General features: G+C 42.4%; 1 pseudogene; it reads left to right on the top strand.

Moving 5' to 3' along the window:
- The first annotated feature begins 1,639 nt into the window (after positions 1–1,639).
- On the top strand, positions 1,640–15,512 carry LOC131490774 (nucleophosmin-like; annotated as a pseudogene).
- The last annotated feature ends 669 nt before the right edge of the window (positions 15,513–16,181 follow it).

Genomic DNA, 16,181 nt, shown 5'->3' with positions numbered 1-16,181 from the left:
TACTGTGGTTAAATATAGGCTTCCGGTCGGTCAGCTGGCCTTTTGCTTCGTCCAGTTTTTCCCCCATGAGATGCTCTGTTGTTGAGGCAGCGCGGGAGAGTGGTAGCTGGAAGTTAAGCCATGCCTCCTGCTGTGAATTCTTACTAGATTTTCTAAAGCTCATGTGGTCTGTGTGGAACTCTAACCACTTCAGTACGGATTCTTCCGACAGAAGTCATTGTGCCCACTGGGTCTAAACTGGACAATTTTTAGGATGTCAAGTATCTTAAAACATAATAAAATAAAACCCCCCTCACAAAGAAAGAAAGGGCAAGAATCTTGTCTAAGACCAGTGAGGATGGCTAAGGAGAAAACTGGGGCAGGAACAGAGCCCCAGTCTGGTGCTCTTTCCCCATCACGGACTCTTCGATTTGTCACGAATACCTTCTACTTCATTTCTACCCTGTTCTCTGATTCTCAGAGATCTGCTTTTTTTTTTTCTTGCTTGAATCTAATTTTCTCTGTGGCATTTTGGGAACCCTCCAGTAACTGCGCATCAGCAGGAAGATTATTTTAAGCTGAAAAAATCTTGCTATTCTGCAAGCTCTGAATATCATTAATTTCCATATGTTCTGAGTGGTTATTAAACGTTTTTCATGTGTTTTTATCCCTGACATCATTTCCTTCTTGCGTTCTCTGCTGACTGGGACAGTATCACCTCTCCAGGTAAAATGTTCTATCGCTTTAGTGCCCTTCTGTTCTTAAACGAGATTTGACACGTGATAGCTGGGTTCTCTGCCGCATAAATGGCTCCGACCCAGACTCAATTTGCTGCTTTCATGAAACTATTTGTCAGCCTTTGAAGTCGGGACATACAGTATTACTCATTTGTGATGTCACTGCGCCGGGCAGAATTTTAGAAATTAAATACTCTAAATATTCATGATGAAGAACATTTTTGGCCAAATACCAAAAATTGCCCAAATTAGTTGTGGCAGTGACTGCTGAAATGAAGTGATACCTAGTTCCGAGGTTCTGTCTAAAAGCTTGGCTCTAATCTCCCAATCGAATGGAGCACCGGGCCTGTGCATCTCTCAGGTGACAGCATACCGTGCTCTTCCCAGAATGCAAAAGATGTTAAGCAGGCCTGAAGTTTTCCCGTGTAATAATCAGAGAGTTTAGGGACAGACATAACCACGAAAGGGATCACCAATTCTTATCCCAGAGACCTCCGAGGGTGAGCCAAGAGAGCCAATTTCAAGAATCTCTAGGGGCTCCTGGGTGGCTCAGTTGGTTAAGCATCTGACTTCAGCTCAGATCATGATCTCACAGTTGGTTTGTAAGTTCGAGCCCCGCGTTGGGCTCGCCTTGGCAATGTGTAGCCTGCTTAGGGTCCTCTCTCTGCCTCTCTCCCACTTGCTGTCTCTATCTCAAAATAAGTAAATCTTAAAAAGAATTTTAAGAATCCCTAATTGAAATAACTACTTCAAAGGTATATGCGCACTGCTTTGCTCATTGCAGAGTTGTTCCCAGTAGCCAAGACATAGAAACAACCTAAGTGTCCATCAACAGATGAATGGATAAAGAAAATGTGGTATACGTACCCGAAGAAATATCATTCAGCCCTAAAAAGGAAGGAACTCTTGCCAATTGCAACAACATGGATGGACTCGAGGGCAGTATGCTGGGTGAGGTAAGTCAGACAGAGAGAGAAAAATACTGTATGATCTCACTTATATGTGGAATCTAAAAATGCCAAACTCACAGAAACCGAGAGTAGAGTGGGCGGCTGCCAACGGCTGGGGAGCGAGAGAGAGGAGATGTCAGTCACAGGGTACAAACTTCCAGTTAGAAGATAAATAAGTTCAGTACACTAACTCTACTTAACAAGACTGTCTTATGTGCTTGAAAGTTGCTGAGAGAGTAGATCTTAAATAATTTCACCACCCCATCAAAAAAAAAAAAAGGTAATTACATAAGGCAATGGAGATGTTAACTAACCTTATTGTGGTAATCGTTTCACAATACTTAAGTTCATTAAATCATCACATTGTACACCCTGAATTTACACAATGTTAGCTCTAGCTCTAAAAGCCGGGGGGGGGGGGGGGGGGGAGGGGAGAAAAAAGAAAGGTAAACTTCCTTTGGGGGAAAAAAAAAGAATTCCCAAAGAAGGACTACACCATGTCACCAACTAGGTAACGAGGGCAAGATACCCTTGCAGGGAAAGCACATGGTGAACCTTTAAGAGCCTGGGATATAAATCACCTTGGCACAAGACAAAGTGGGCCAATGGTCATGCTTCCTGCCAAAGGGCTCATGTCCAGGTTTCTGGAATGAATGAGATGCACCTCAGATGAAGGAAAACTGAAAAGCTTAAAAAGTATCCTCATTCTCCTGTATGAACAAATCACCTTTTTTCATTTTATGTGAAACAGACACATTAAGAATATTTCTATAACTTAGGGGCACCTGGGTGGCTCAGTCAGTTGAGCCCTCATCCGACTTTGGTGCAGGTCGTGATCTCACAGCTCGTGAGTTTGAGCCCCATGTCAGGCTCTGTGCTGATGGCTCAGAGCCTGGAGCCTGCTTCAGATTCTGCGTCTCCCTCTCTCTCTCTGCCCCTCTCCCACTCATGCTGTCTCTCTCTGTCTCTCAAAAATAAATAAACATTAAAAAAATTTAAAACAAATATTTCTACAACTTAAAAAGTATCACCATTACAAGTGTTCCCATATAACCCTGTATGTGAATTATACTTCAATAAAAAAGAGAGAGAGAGAGTAAAGCATTCCTCAGTCCTTGCCTGTTTGTATACCACGATCCGTGTAATAAATCTCAATTAAGAGTTAGGGCTTGAAGGAGAAAACTCACCTCCTGGTGAATTAGTATGTATCCTTTTATCATCAGATAATTAAAGTTTAGTCCTTCACTACATTTCATATTTCAACTGCCTAGGAACCCACTACTAAAATTAGTGCTATGATAATAATAGCTATTATTAGCCGACGTTTATCGTTTCATATATTATATAAGTTTCCATTTTTTTATCTGTGGTGTAAGAGCCTAATTACTTTTCTTTCTTTTATTGTAAGTCGCCTCAAAGATACTTTGGCAGTAGGTAAGGTCTAAATAATAAATACATTACAAAATAATAATGACCATCTAGGGAAATACAATGATCCCAACTTACTTCCCACCTCTGTTGTCCATCCAGGCCACACATCAGCTTCTACACACCGGGGCCCATAAAGTGAATCAACCCAACAAGGGTAGCTGGGTGCTTGCTGTAGGAATCCTAACCAGCCGGCCAGGGAAGTGAATGAGAAGGAAGGGAGAGTGAGACACAGATTTCCACCCAAGCCAGCGTGGTTGTTGAAGCAGAAAGGAACAGCCAGAGTTGGACAGGAGCCGCCTCATCTACATAGAGGACTTCAGATTCACCACTTTTAGAAACATTTAAAGAGCTGAAGTTGAAGGAGTCTGGGTGTATCACACTGCCCACAATGTGGAATATGTCCAACAGAGGGATGTTCACGGATGCAATAGGAAAAGACAAGACGTTTGCCTGTACCTCAACTACATTCCTATTACAGACATGATTTCTGCTCAGAATGATCTGGAATTTTTAGAGCCCTGATTCTCCTCCCTCCCTTCCTTCCTTCCTTCCTTCCTTCTTTCCTTCCTTCCTTCCTTCCCTGTCCCTTCTCTCTGTCTCTTGGGACAGAGCCAAATATCAGTGGGAAGAAGCTGTGGGTGGTCTATATGAGAGCCTAGCAGTTCTGCAGAATTCCAGACAGGCTGGCCAGCTTAGTATTCCAGAGTCAGGCTCAAAGTCGGTGCTCAGCAGGGTATGTGGAATTGAACTGAGTCTTTTCCAAATGACCATAGAGATTACTGAACAAAAATAGCAATGAAATCCACAAAACACTTGACAGTGTACCCATTCATTTGAAAACATTAACAAAACAGTGGTAGGGGTGGGGCAAGAATAAACCTTCCATATCTAGACCATTCAGATGGGAGTGCTCTATAAAGGTTCACTCATAAAGATGACCTTTGATTAGAAGGGTAAAAAAAAAAACAACAACAACCAAAACCCCAGCATTTAACTCAATTAACAAAGAGGATCTCTTTTACAAGCATAGATCAAATGCATTGCCTCATGTGAATTCAGATGTGCATATATCTCAGACTGACCCGTACAAGTTAGCATAGGTAGACCCAGAGAACAATTGCGTCCCTCAGGCTCAAAGTGTGAAATGCAATGAGAGTCTTTATTAACCTGGGAAGGTGTTTATGCCCCTTGAAAGACACCCTTTGAATGATTCCATCATCATTTAAACAAGTTATCTCTGGTCTCCCTCCAACTCCTTTGTGCTCTCTACAGTCAGTAACATAGATGCCATTACTTTTTAGGAAGAAAACTGCCTCCAATATTAGTCTCCCAAGCTACAAATGTGATTTAAAACCTCTCAACCAGCACTTTATCCATGGTAAGATGCATTGCCTATCCCCTGAGAAGTCATGAGTGCAGTCTCCCTTTAAGGGCACTTAAAGTGGACTGAAATTGAATAATCTTTGTAATTTACAATGGCTATTTCCCTCTGGTATAGAATAAAGTTGGAGACGCAGAGAGCCCAGGGAATCAGAGCAAGCCAAAGGATTTGGGGTTTGGAGAAGAGCCCACCATCGTTTCCACTCCTTATAACCACCCACCGTCAAGCCACAAATGAAAGAAAAGTATCTGTGCCCACAGATAATTTGAATGATTTCTCTGAATGTGAGTCATTTAGATGAAACATATGGAAACTCACTTTGGCAAAAATGAACAAGGGGAGGTAATGGGGAGCAGGAGGAAGAAAATCATCCATTTGACTAGATTACATCAAAAGCAAGGTTTTCTCAGGATGCCCCTTCCACATAACTCATATCCTCAATGAATTATTCCACATTTATAAAAACAGCTTATGCTCCATAGAAAGACTTTAAAAAATTGTCATGCCTCTTTTCACTTGGATTCAAAGGAGACAGAAGGAAATCTCTAGGCCTTAAATGTGATTACATTTCTATAATTTGGAGTACTGAATTTTTTCATTGGGCTGACTACTCTAATCAAAATAATAGGCATCCACCCAATCCACACTTCCTCCATTTCTTTGGTCCACCCTGTGGTGCACAAGCTGTGCTCCTTGAGGGCTTCGCCATTTGCCCGACTGTTAGACTGCAAAAAAACTGTACCAATACCTATACCAGTCATGATGGTAACTACTGGCCAAAACGTTGTGGCATGGATGAAGCCATTCATATCCTCAATATGATACCATCAACATACACGTGGGAGAGTGGTTCTACATAGTACTGTGCAGGATGCTGTGTCAATAAAATCTTGTAAGTCTGCCCCACCCTGATTTTTTGAGGAGCATACAATTTCTGGTGAAGCTGATAAAGTTACAGATCTAAGTCAGAAGTATTGCACCAGATATTTTGGTGCTTATCAAGGAAGTGGCTACTGAACATTTAATGTAGGATGTCTGGCAAAGGCTACCAGTGCCCCTTCCATGTCCCTTCTCTTTGTGTTTTGGATGACCCCCACCAGCAATTACCTGCCTCTTTGGACTTGAGAGTTTTCCCAGAGCCACAGAAGACCACTCAGTTCATGCGTGCAGGCCGGGGGTGCTGGGGAATTAGCACATCTCAGAAGTAGCCCTCAACCAATGACCAATGGCTGCTGGAGGGTAAATCCCTCAGCTCGTTCGTCTCTCTAGTGGGATAATTCTGAGCCTTGTGTTTTCTACTATTTCCCAGACTTTCCCTCCCAATATTATGTTCCAGTTGCTCACGTTGATGACTGGTTTACTAATTCATCCTTTATTAACTGCCTTCCCATCATCCCTGGATCAATTTCCACGTCCCTGCCAATGTTCCCAAAGAGACTCTTTTGCACTTGAATGTTTTGCCTGGGGTCAGCTTCTGAAAAGAACCCATATTAGGACAAAGTGAGTCCATCCTTTAGATGTGGTCAGGAAATGCATCAGTGACAGCATAAAGAGAGGAAAATAGACATCTCTTCTATGATCAAACTTGAGGGGATTCATGGATACGCCGGGGGGAGAGACACTGCTGGTCACCTACTTGACAGCAACTGTTCCTCCCTCCATAGTCAATAGAAACCAGTTTGGTTTGGCAGCTAAGCCACTTTCTAGGCCCCTGAGGATGAGCTGAGCTCAGTGCAGATCAAGCATGAACATCCCATTCTCATTTGCTGATAATCTTTAGGTGAGGATAGTTGACGGAGTGCCAGCTCATGAGACACATGCAGGAATGTGCTGAGTTCTTTTCCCTTCTATAAACAGAGCTGGAAAAGTAAAAGGCTCCGTCTCTCTCTCTCTCTCTCTGTCTCTCTCTCTCTCTCTTTTGTCTTCATGTTCCTTCCTGTTTGAAGCACCATTGGGTGATACTTAGAGTAATTGTGGTCATCTTATACCCATGAGAAAAATGTTCTCAAGTTGCTAAACCAACCTCAGAACCACCTATCTCCACACTTCATTTATGTAAGATAAATGCTGGTTAAGACTTCTGTTACCTATACACCCATATTGTCCTGATTGATACAGATGCAATTCTAGGAGCCAGCTTAATGAAGAGGCAAGAAGTCTCAAATGTGGCAATGGAAAGAGAAAGTCCCATATTACACTTTTCCTGTGTACCATAGTTCACTTGAAACTTTTAAAATGAAACAGTCTAATGTTAATATTCCATTTCTCTCCCAGGATACTCCCCTTTCTATGCAGGGTCAACCTACTCACCACAGCTTGGGGGCTTAGGCCTGCTTCTGCCTCTGCCTGAATTGCTGTTCCCACAGGTCCTCATGGCACCATCCCTCGTTTCCTTCAGTCTCTGCTCAGTTGTCATCCCTTCAGGACAATCCCCTATATAATGGCACTACCCTGACCCTCATCATTTCCTCTCGAGGAAAGAGTGGATGGGGAAGAATGTGATTTGCTCCGTGAAGCAAGAAGGTTATTACCATCCTTATAATTGCTGTGTTAAAATTTGTGGGGTGGTCCAGAGTGACCACATTATCAAGAGCTAATGCTATGAATTCATGCACCATCAAAGAGACTGTCTGGCCAATGCAAGATCAGGAAGCCCATTCCCTGCCAATTATTTTTAAATTTTTTTTAATGTTTATTTATTTTTGAGAGAGACAGAGACAGAATGCGAGTGGGTTGGGACAGAGAGAGAGGGAGACACAGAATCTGAAACAGGCTCCAGGCTCTGAGCTGTCAGCACGGAGCCCGATGTGGGGCTCGAACTCACAAGCTGCGAGATCATGACCTGAGCTGAAATCGGACGCTCAACCGACTGAGCCACCCAGGCGCCCCTTCCCTGCCATTTTTAAGGATGTCTACACAGAATTTGGGAATCCTTATTTTAAAGGCCTTTTACTCACCCATCTATAGTAATCTTGTAGCTAATATTAAGAAATCATCTTTTTGGCTGATAAATTTCTTGTCCAGAGCTTTTCTGCTTTCCTTTTGTTTTGAGTAGATGGAAAAATTTGGGATATATGTCTTAATTGCCATATTTTAAGATTGTCACCAAATCAGCTTTTTTCCCTCAGGAGGTAAAAGAGGAGAAGAATAGCTCTGAGCCAGTATGTCTAACCCTCTCTTTGAAATCTCTACTCGGAAGACACATCACTACCATAACTATGGTAGACATATGCTAGTCCTAAAAGCTATTCACATGGCCCCAATCCTTGGCCTTCCTCTACCTGTAAAGGCCAGAAAGCTAAAATACTGGATTTTCAAAACTCCATTTAGCTAGAAGTGGCCACAAAACTTAATTCAGGCCAATATGATGTAAGCCAAGTTCCTGGGTAGAGATTCCTCCCCAAATAAACAAGAAAAATCTTTGTTGGAATAAGCCCCTTCATTTTGTAGCCCTCCATGCAACTTTCTACTTGGAATGCAGGTATGAGGGCAGGGTCACAGCAGCCATCTGGAACCCATGAAGAAATAAGCAAAAGGGTAAAGGACTACCCAACAAGGTAGGTAGACCAGAAAGCTGAAAAGAGCCTTACCATCCCTGAATTGTTGAGCTGCTTTACAAGACTTAGACTGCACAGCCTTGGGCCTCCCTGTCCTGTGACTCACACACATCCCTAGCTGTTTCAGCTATTCCAGGAGGGCTTTCTATTCTATGCAGCCAATCATTAATATAAAGACAGAGACTGACCTCATCAAACCCCCTCTCACCTGCCCCTTCTTCCAGTGTCTCTATCACAGTAAATGACACTGCCATCCTTTCGAGCCTATAGACCAAAACTCTGGGCATTATCCTTGACACTGTTCCCTCCTTCATGGCCGCATCCAATCCATCACTGTCTGAACGTCCTGCTTTAAGTCACCATCTTAACTGTTAGTGCCAGATACCACTGTATCTCATCAAAACAGCCTCCTTGCTTATCATTTTGTCCATGTGAAGGCCTCACTGTATCCAGTTTCCTTTTCAAAACACAAATCTAATCATTCACACACAAACTCACATACACACACACACTCTCTCTCTCTCTCTCACACACACACACATACACACACACACACTCACATACACATATGCCTGCTTAAAAGCCTTCAATGGTTCTCCATATGTCCTGTGATCATGATATAAATATTTAACATGGCCTAAAAGGCCCTTTGGGGTTTATCCCCAGCCCATCTCTCCAGCCCCAGCTTGTGCCAGCTCTCCTCTGAGTTTCAGCTTCCTGACCTTCATTTCTAAGAAGCTTCCTACTCCCTCTCTCTAAAAGGTCTTTGCACAGACTCTTTCCTCTGGATGGAAAACTTCTTTTGCCCCTACCCTTTGCTATTTGACTTCTGGAAAGTTCTTTTTGTTCATTCAGAACACAGTCCTGGCTCTTCAACCTCAGAGAATTCTTCTCTGGCCCAGCTCAGGAGTTAACCAAAGATCCTCTGTTTAACATGGCCACAGACCATCTTCCCTTTTGCAGACTCTCCAGTTGTAATTATGCATCCTTTGTGGGATAAGTTGTTTACTTGAGAACAGGGTCTCTGATTTTCAGCTTTACCTTTGATTGCATTCTCCATGCCAAATATGATGCCTACCACATAGTAGGTGCTCAATAAATACTTGTTGAACAAGGATTGAATGGAATAAAGCCATATAGCCCATTTGGTCAACCATCTCCTAAATAATTGATGAGTAATATTATATTATCTAATCAAAATGAAACTAAAAAAGATGATTGAGATAATACTAAAAAGATACAGAGCTTTACTGGGCCACAAACATTTGGCGAATTGCCAAATTTTGCCATCTCACCAATGGTATCTATGTCAGGCTCTGCATCATCTGACACATGGATGGACTAGGTTGGGCTGTGGTGTGGAGTGGGCACGTGCTCTGGACAGCCGAGGCCCCACTATGATATTGGTGGCCCTAAGACCTAATCCAGATTCACAGGTTCTGTTGCAAATATGTTCTAATTGGAGAAATAAGCTGTGGGAGAGGCCTTTCTCCTTTACCCCCAAGTAACTATCCACCTGAAGATTCCTTAAACATGGGGGTGTGAGTCTCAAACCACTGACTAAAAAAGAGGCCGCATGGGAACTTGCCCTCACCGTTCAGAAACCCCCTCACCAGGCAACATTAAAAACGGTAAATGGGAAAATTGAAGACAGGGGGAAAAACTGACAGGAATGACGAGAAATTATATTGGTCTGGAGGGTCTCAGTTTTGAAAAGGTCAAGTTTTTCCTCAAGAAGGGGGTGCTCTTCCTTCCTTAATGGTTCTCCCAGTGATTGGATCACCAAGATGTGTAGATTCTCACTTCCCATCTAATTCATGTGACACAACCAAAGGAAGCACGGGGTGGGGAGACAGGTTGTGTTTTGCGGGAGAGAATAAACAGGTGCCTGGGAGGTGCCTAGAATCTAGGCAAGACCTTTATGTAGTGACCTTACCAGGGTGGTCAGAAAGGAGTGGAGAAAAACAGGATGAATGGTATGGCATGTAACATTTCCCTCCTCTTCCCCCCAGGCCCACCAAACTCCATTTTATTCTATTCCTTGTAAGAACAAAATTTTAAGGGTCAGAAGCCATGGATTTAAACTTCTAATCTGCCACAGATGACCTTTGTGATGCAGGCAGGTCATTTAATCTCTCTGATTCACATTTTTTTTCATTGGCAAATAGTAGGTGGAACCCAACTGGCAAATAAAGATGGACCCCAACACAGAATTGTCCAAGAATCAATAATATCATGTATGTGAAAGCCATGTGTACATTGCAAAGCTTATGTCTTCTCTAGCAAATTTAATTGGACTTCTCATTCCAGACTATATGTACTGTATTTATATTTTTTCAAATTAAAATTATTTTATTTGTCCGTAATTAAAATCAAGTGGATGATAAATACAATAGGGTGACTAAGAATTTTGATTTTTTAGATAAAAAATAATTGCTTATTCAGCTTATTACGATTCTCTTTAGCTCATCTCTTTACTGTATTAGGACACCATAGAAGTATGCATTTATTCACCTCCGATGAAGGAAGATGATTCTCCCAAGGGCCACACCGTAAACACTGGGCAGCTTTTCTGAAACTTGGTACCCTCTCTGTTGGCTCCCTCCCTCTTTCATACGACATTTCCTCAAATGCTTGTACAATTTTCTTCCCTAACCCTATTCAGTGGTACCTTGTAGAAAAAGAAGGCTTCAGACTATCTCCAGAAGTAAATTGCAGTTTCTACTCATAGGCACCAGCTGTTTATGATGTGACCTCCAAGAGCTTTCATCGTGGCTGGGAGAGATGTATTAGAGGCTTTCTTTGGGCAGGGGATTGGGACATCTTATGTGCAAATCTGTATTTGAGGATCCCAATCCCAATGAAAAGTGTGACTCCTCTGGTTGTAACATTACAGCCTATGTGGACACAAACCCAATGCCCCTGGAAGCAACCCCAAATCCTCACCACCACTGACTCATGGATAGCATTAAAAGTGCCCACATTTTCCCACAAGGTGATAAAAAAAAAAAAACCTGTGTGGGTCCCTGACCCTACAGTGACGAGAGTGTGTATGCATGTGTGTGTGTGCGTGTGTGTGTGTGTGATGTATTAGAATGTTTGCAGTTTGTCAAGAAATTTTATTGGCATTAGCTATCTTTTGCAAAGTGTTCAACTTCCCACTTTGGAGAAAGGACAGTACCAATGTTAATTATTGCAGAGACCCTGTGAACAAATTGTGAAGTGACAATGGAGGTGCAGACAGAATTGTGTTTTGATTACCCAACTGCCACAAGTCACATATGCTGATGGCCAGAAATCTCACTATTTGATCATCTGGATTGATTGAGAAGACTCCTAATTCAGAGGTGTGGAGGTAGGAGGATCTTTCCTGACCTTGCCATTTCCCATCCCAAAAACTAACATTGAGTTTGAGGTTGAGAGCTCAAACAGTATCTTCCTGCTGGCTAGCATGACCCTCTTGGAAAAAGATTCTAGTCTGCTCACAAGAGAACTCCAAAGCATCTGAAGTCCACTGGAACACTCCAGTAATTAAAACACAACACCACTAGTACTTTTCAAAGTGCTAGAATGGGCATAAAGAAGAACTAACCCAATCGCCTCTTTATGCAGGTGAGGAAGCTGAGCCCCTGAGCAAGGTTGGAGAGATGCAGAGAGGTAAACCCAGTCTCCCGTTTCCAGACAGGTCCTTTCTCACTGGACCGTGCTAGGTCTGCCAAGTTACAGCAGTAAAGGGTCACTTTACAAGTCTCACAGAGAAGTGCTCACTGATTTCGATCTCTAGGTTCTGTGGGTCCCTCTCGGAGCCGTATTTCATACCCCATCTCCTTTCTGTCTCAGTCAGCTTGGACGACCATTTAAAAAAAATCATAGGCTGAGAGACTGAAACAACATAAATTTATTTTTCTACAGTTTTGGAGGCTAGAATTCCAAGACCAAGGAGTGTATATAGCGTCTACCGAGGGCTCTCTCCTTGGGTTTTCACTCAGCCACCTTCTCATATGGCCTTTTCTCTGTTGGTGCATGCAGAGACAAAGAGACCTCTTCACCCTCTTCTTATGAGGCCCCCAAACCTACCAGATTAGTACCTGACCTTCAGACCCCATTGAGCCTTAATTATCTCTTAAGAGCCCTGTCTCCAAATACAATGACAATGGGGGTTAGGGGCTTCATTGTATGCTTTTTGGGGGGACACAATTCGGTCCATAGGATTTTGCATGCTTCTACTCAAGAATCTAATTTTACAACGCTTGAACTTCAACTAGGCATTTGAAGAACATCAAATTGTACTAAGACTATCATTTATGGTTTCCAAATACAGCCACAGCAGGACAAATGCTACAACCCTTATCCTATAACAAGCAAGGTATTCCCTTCACGCAACACACACAATCCCGATCTACCATGTCTGAGAAACATGAGTCCTGAGCATCTGTTTTGCATGAATAAAGGAAACAAATAATTCAGTATACCATGTCTTAACTTTAATGACGTCCAGATAGACTACAGCAAGATTGATGTACTATGAACTTGCTTTAAGTGGGACTCAACCCACATTGTTTTCACCAGTCACCAGGCAGCCAATTAAATACCAACCAGCCAGCGAGCTGTTTGCCAAAACAGAGGCCAGGCAACCTCATTACCGATAAGGTTAATTTAATCAGTTACTTTTGCTAAGTGCCTGTGAGTCACTCCCAAAATTTAAAACACAAATACAAAACATGAGTGGAAGCATTTCCTACGCGGGTATCATTCCTCATGCCTCTCTCTGCCCACCCATTTCCCCTCACCTGCCTAAACGCCCCTGTGTACTGACAACCAGCATTTTTTTTTTTAATGAGACCTAAGCTTAGGAGCCTCAAAACCAGGAACAACAAGATGTGCCCTCTTTTGTATATTTGGAAATCTGATATAGCTGCATGCATTTGTGTGCTATAAGAAGAGTCCTCTGAGCCCACAACTGGAAGGTGTTCTCATGTTGGGGGAGCTCTGCAAAAGAAAGGAAAAAGAAAGAGAAAGTTTAACTCTAAAGCGGGAAACAATCTGTGCTGCGGCTGGTGGCATCCAGAGATGGGCAACCCGGAAGAAGCACTGTGTGTACGCACAGGTGTCTGGGACTCTGCAATCTGTCCGGTTGGGCATACTGGACATGGAGGCTGAACCACTGGGTCTCCTCCTTCCTCTTCTTCATACCTCGGGGGAACTTCTCTCACAAACTACAGACTCTGGCCGATGGCTGAAATATACACGTTTTTCTCATGGGCGTCAAGGAAAGCACAATATGACCATAACGTTAAGTCTCTGAGAAGCCAAAAACAGAAATTCGAGTGGGCCGGCCAGCATTACACCGATGGCCTTCTTACTTCTTCCAGGCCAGGATGGTCAAGGCCAACCCTGACTTTTTTGCAGTTAAATGGTGATGCTCACAGTGAGGCTTAGGCCCAGGTGTGGATGTAACGGGGAGAAACTTAGCATGTCTGACTCCATATTGCTTCTATTATCCTTACTGCTGTGACTTATAGCTTAGAAACTTCTGCTTAGCCCTGCACATAGGCATGTTAATCATTGAAGGAAGTTTGGTGACAGCTAAGATTTGCAAAAACCACTCTTTGCCCAAAACCTACATCACCCGAGAAGATAAATATGTACAGAAACAATAATGTTATGTTTAAGATTTAGAGAAATGGCATGAACAGATTCCTATACTCAAAGATCAACTGACCAAGGACAGAAAAGTTCCAAAACCTGCCTTGCACCCTTGTGGGCGCCTGACTGGCTACAGACCTCAGTCACCTCTTGACCCCAGCTCCCTCCCACTCCCCCCCTTTCCTAACATCAAAGTTCATGCTGAGGAGAGATGATTCTTTACGACCACAGTCCATCATCTCAGTTTGCTGACTTTCCAAATAAAGTCACTTTCCTACCCCAGCACTTTCCTACCCCCTCAACTTATCAGCCTGTCATGCGGCAAACAGAATGAGCTAGTACTCCGTTATGTGAATAAGGATATTTAGCGATAAAGATGTAATGCATGCAAATGCATTCACTATAGAAAAGTAACAGTATTGGTCAATAACCATCCTAATGGCTGCTTTACAAAGTTAAATTAGAATGGGATATTTTGAAACTGTATCTGAGATAAGACCTTTCATTGAAATAAACCACAGATTTAAAATAAAATAGATTGCAGATTTGAGATTAAGTGATTAAGGACTAGGAGAAAAGGTGGACAAGTATTATATGACCTAAGGATGGGGGAGGCATCTCTAAGTATGATACCAATGGCAGAGGTCACAACAGTAACAGCTGTGACTGCCCGAAAAATAAAAGCAATCAAATGAAAGAAAAAAAAGCCCAAAAGAGTAACCCCCAAAACAGCAACAAAAGTCACTATCGTAAACAAGTAGTACATCAACAAAATTGAAAGCCAACAGCTAATGAAGAAAACATGTTGATAACAGAAAACAACCAAAGTATGCTTACGTACACAAAGTAGTTAAAATTCAGTAAGAACCCTGGTGTGATCTCATACCAATGACTGTTTTCTTGAGCAGTAGACAGCGCCCACCTCAGTGCACGCCGCCACCCCATGGCTGACTTGATGGGGCTGGACATGAACTCTTTTCTTTTGTCAACTGTGGCTGACAGTATTATTTATCCACCTTCGTGGATGATGATTAAAATGAGCACCACCCATCTCTAAGAACAGTTTAAGCGCTGGTGCAAAGGCAAAGAATTAGGAGGGCAGTCCAATGAAAATAACAGCAAGTTTGAAAATGTCTGTACAAGCGATGAATTCCCTTGGAGGCTTTGAAATAACAACACCTGTGACTGGTGGTTAAAGGGTGGTTCGGGGCTCATGCATATTAATGGGCAGCACTTAGTGCTGGAGGAAGAGGCAGAGTCAGAAGACAAAGAAGAGAAGCGAAATTCCTAAATGTATCTGGAAAGCAATCAGCCCTTGGAAGTGGTGGCAAGGTTCCACACAAAAAATCAAACTTGCTATCGAAGGTGACGATGATCATGATGAAGGAGGAGGTACAGGTGGAGGAGGAGAAGGAGGGAGAGAAGAAGAAGTAGAAGGAGGAGGAGGAGGATAAGTGGAGGAGGAGGAGGAGGAGGAGGAGGAGGAGAAAAAGGAAGAGTGGAGAAAACACTCCAGTGAAGAAATTGATATGAAATACTCTAGCCAAAAATGTACAAAAATCAAAACAGAATGGAAAAGACTCAAAACCGTGAACATCAAGATCAAAAGGTCAAGAATTCTCAAAAAAAAAAAAAAAAAAAGAAAGAAACTAAGAAAAAAACTTCTAACACATCAAACAGACCTAGTTCTGTAGAAGACATTAAAGTAAAAATGCAAGCAAGTATGGAAAAAGGTGATTCTCTTTCTAAAGTGAAAGCCAAGCTCATCAATTATATGAGGAACTGCTTCTGGATGACTGATCCAGAGGCTATTTAAGATCTCTGGCAGTAGAGGACGTTTCTTTAGGAAAAAAGCTTAAACGGTTTGTTAAAATTTTCCATCTCATTTTATTTCTGTTAACACTTGATATCTGGCTGTCCTTTTTATAATGCAGAGAGAAAACTTTCCTTACTCTGTCTGATAAATGTGGTCCAGCTTGCATTGCCAATACGTTGTCCAAAATGTCTGTTTAGTTTTTAAAGGCAGAACTCCACCTTTTGCTTGGTTTTAAATATGTGTGGAATGCTACAGCAGAACATAGTAGTAGGATGGTCAGACAAGTGGAGAAACAAAATCTTATGTGTGAAATAAACTCCGTTTTTTAATAGAGTTAAAAAAATCAATGAGAAAAAGATGAGCAAGCACCTCAGTGGAAAAAATAATAGTCAAAGGAGGGCGCCTGTGTGGCTCTTGTCAGTTAAGAGTCCAACTTCGGCCCAGGTCACTATCTTGCAGTTTGTGAGTTCAAGCCCCGCATCGGGCTGTCTGCTGTCAGCACAGAGCCTGCTTTGGATCCTGTCTCCCTCTCTTTCCGCTACTCTCTCTCTCTGTCCCTCTGTCTCTCTCTCAAAAATAAATAAACATTAAAAAAAAATAAAAACATTTCTTTAAAAAAATAAATAAAATAATAGTCAAAGGACATGAGCGGGCAATTTACAAACACAGACACCCAACTATTTT

Source organism: Neofelis nebulosa, chromosome 12 (assembly GCF_028018385.1).
Source record: "Neofelis nebulosa isolate mNeoNeb1 chromosome 12, mNeoNeb1.pri, whole genome shotgun sequence".
NCBI classification, from domain to species: Eukaryota; Metazoa; Chordata; class Mammalia; order Carnivora; family Felidae; genus Neofelis; species Neofelis nebulosa.
Note: the sequence above shows the minus strand (reverse complement) of the source record. Positions and strands in the feature narration are given on the sequence as shown.